The sequence below is a fragment of the Scyliorhinus torazame genome, chromosome 1 (genome assembly GCF_047496885.1).
Source record: "Scyliorhinus torazame isolate Kashiwa2021f chromosome 1, sScyTor2.1, whole genome shotgun sequence".
NCBI lineage: Eukaryota > Metazoa > Chordata > Chondrichthyes > Carcharhiniformes > Scyliorhinidae > Scyliorhinus > Scyliorhinus torazame.
This window is the reverse complement of record NC_092707.1, coordinates 343501424-343505187: the sequence shown is the minus strand read 5'-3', so window position 1 is coordinate 343505187 and position 3764 is coordinate 343501424.

Below are 3764 nucleotides of genomic sequence, written 5' to 3'. Positions count from 1 at the left end.
TCCCTCTCCATCAACTCATTATACATGTCCGACACCCTCACCTCCCCAATATCCTCTGACGACAGCTTGTCCTGCAACACCAGAGGCGGAAGGCCTGGGAAGGACGACTCCTCTCTCCTGACAAAACCCCTCACATGCCAGTACCTGAAGCAATTCCCTTTGGGCAACTCATACATTTACTCCAACTCCTCCAGACATGTCCCCTATAAAACAAGTCCCAAAAGTACTCTATCCCACCTGCCGCCACCCCCGGAAACTCGCATCCAGCCCCGCCGGCACAAACCTGTGATTATCACATATCGGTGCCCACAACGACATTCCCTCTAATCCAAAATGTTGCCTGCATTGGCTCCTCACCTGTAACGTTGCAATCACCGCCAGGCTCACAGTACCGGACTGGCAAGAACGGAAGGGGCGGCAAAAACAGTGCGCTCAAAAGCGACCCCCTACATGATACAGCCTCCATCCACCCCCAGATCGCCCCCTCCTCCACAGCCCATTTCCTCACCATTGCGATGTTCGCTGTCCAGCAATAATTCATTGAACTTGGCAACGGTCCCCCCCCCCCTTCTCCAAAGACTCCCTCTTCACCAAAGGGCCTTCCGCGTTCAAACAAATCCCAAAATTATCCCGTTTACCATCCTAAAAAAGGACTTGGGATCAAAGGGAGGATCTGGAACACAAACGAGAACCTGGGCAGCACCATCATTTTAACCGTTTGCACGTGCCCAGTCAGTGACAGTGGCAACACATACCACCTCTTAAAATCTGCCTTCATTCCCTCCACCAGTCATGCCAAAATCAAGTCTTTGCAGCTGTGCCCAGCTCCACACCACCTAAATTCCTGGAACTCACCCGCACCTCCCAGAACAACAACTCCCCCAACCTCCTCTCCTGCCCTCTAACATTAATTGCTCTTCCCCATGTTCAATTTATACCCCGAAAACCAGCCCGATTCCCTCAAGATCTCCATGATCTTTTCAAAGCTGCCCACTGGGTCTGAAATATATAACAACAGATTGCCTGCATACAGCAAGACTTTGTGTTCAGCTGCGCCACCTCTTGACAAATCCCGTCTGGTCCTCCCCTGTCACCCCCTGAACACAGTCCTCTATCCGTGATGCTAACACATTCGCTAACAACTTCTCATCAACATTAAGCAGCGATATTGGGCGGTACGACCCAAACTGCTCCGGGTCCTTATCTTTCTTCAAGATCAGGGAAATGGATGCCTGAAGCAATGTGGTGGGGAGTTATCTCCTACCCCCTAGCCTCATTGTATGCCCTCCATAGCAGAGGCCTCAACTCCACACCGAACCTCTTTTAAAACTCCCCTGGGAACCCATCCGTCCCTGAGGACTTCTCTGCCTGCATCGCACAACACCGTCCATCACCTCCCTCAGCCCGATCGAGGTCCCAATCCCTGCACCCTCTCCTCCATCCTAGGGAACTCCAACCCATCCAGGAACCGTCTCCTCCCCAGGCAGAGGCTCCAACTCATACAGCCTTCTGTAGAAACCTCAAATACCCCTTATACCCCCATTGGGTCTGACACCACCCTACCAATCTCCCTCGCCACGCCTGCTTCCACAGCTGGTGGGCCAGAATTTGACTCGCCTTTTCCCTGTACTCGTGCACTACCCCACTGGCTCTCTGCAATTGCCCTACTGCCTTCCCCATGGACACTAACCCGAACTCCAACTGGAGCTTCTCTCTCCTTTAACAAACTCTCTGCCTCTGGTGCTACCAAGTACTTCCAATCCATCAGAATCTCATCTACCAGCCTTGCTCTCTCCTCCTGTTCCACCCTCCTCCTATGCACCCGCATCAAAATAAATTCACCTCTTTTTTAAAAAAAAAATATTTATTCAAGTTTTTCAACAAATTTTCAACAAAATGCCCCCCCTAACAAAAAGAAAGCAACAAGAACACAAGTAGATTTATACATTGGATTTCTCCCATATACAGTAACCCCCCATATAACAGTAAAAAGCACATAGGGAAAAAAAACCACCTTAACCCAAACACCACCCCGAGAAACCCCCCCCCCCCTGAGCTGCTGCTGCTGACCTCTTCCTAACGCTCCGCGAGATAGTCCAGGAACGGTTGCCACCGCCTGAGGAAGCCCTGCAGAGACCCTCGCAAGGCAAACTTTATCCTCTCCAGCTTGATGAACCCTGCCATGTCATTGATCCAGGCTTCCACACTAGGGTGCTTCGCATCCTTCCATAGTAGCAAAATCCTCCACCGGGCTACCAGGGACGCAAAGGCCAGAATACCGGCCTTTTTCGCCTCCTGCACTCCCGGCTCGTCTGATACCCCAAATAATGCCAATCCCCAGCTCGGCTTGACCCGGGCATTCACCACCTTGGACATAGTCCTCGCAAAACCCCTCCAAAACCCATTCAGTGCTGGGCACGACCAGAACATATGGACGTGATTTGCCGGGCTCCCCGAGCACCTCCCACATCTGTCCTCCACTCCAAAGAACCTACTCAACCTCGCCCCTGTCATATGCGCTCTGTGAGTAACTTTGAACTGTATTAGGCTGAGCCTGGCACAAGAGGAGGAAGAATTAACCCTACTCAGGGCATCAGCCCACAGACCCTCATCTATCCCCTCCCCAAGCTCTTCCTCACACTTGCCCTTTAACTCCTCCACCGAGGCCTCCTCCTCTTCCTGCAGCTCCTGATAAATCGCCGCAACCTTGTCTTCTCCAACCCATACACCCGAAATCACCCTGTCCAGAATCCCACGTGCCGGAAGCAGCGGGAATTCCCTCACCTGCCACCTCACAAATGCCCTCACTTGCATGTACCTGAAAGCGTTTCCCGGGGGTAGCCCAAACGTTTCCTCCAGCGCCCCTAGGCTCGCAAACGTCCCATCGATGAACAGGTCCCCCATTCTTCTAATCCCTGCCAGATGCCAGTTCCAAAACCCCCCATCCATCCTTTCCGGGATGGACCGGTGGTTCTCCCGAATCGTGGACCAAACCGAGGCCCCCACCTCTCCCCTGTGTCGCCTCCACTGCCCCCAGATCGTCAGCGTCACCGCCACCACCGGACTCGTGGTGTACCTTGTCGGCGAGAGTGGCAGCGGTGCCGTCACCAGCGCGCTGAAGCTCGTGCCCACACGGGACGCCATCTCTACCCTCTTCCACGCCGCCTCCTCTCCCTCCATTACCCACTTATGGATCATCGCCACATTGGCGGCCCAATAATAGCCACACAGATTCGGCAGCGCCAGCCACCCCCCCCTGTCCCTGCTATGCTCCAGAAACACCCTCTTCACCCTTGGGGTCTTATTCACCCACACAAATTCCATGATGCTCCTGCTTACCCGTTTGAAAAAGGCCTTGGAGATCAAAATGGGAAGGCACTGGAAATCAAAGAAACCTCGGGAGGACCATCATTTTGACCGACTGCACCCTACCCGCTAGTGAGAGTGGCAGCATATCCCATCTTTTAAATCCTCCTCCATCCCCTCCACTGGATCCGCAACATACAACAACAGGTCATCGGCATACAACGACACCCAGTGTTCCTCCCCCCCCACGAACCAATCCCCTCCATTTCCTGGACTCCCTCAGTGTCATGCCCAGCGGCTCAATTGCCAGTGCAAACAACAAGGGGGACAGGGGGCACCCCTGCCTCGTCCCCCGGTACAGCCGAAAGTACTCCGACCTCCGCCGGTTCGTAGCCACACTCGCCACCGGGGCTCTATATAGCAGTCTGACCCAACTGATGAACCCCTTCCCGAACCCA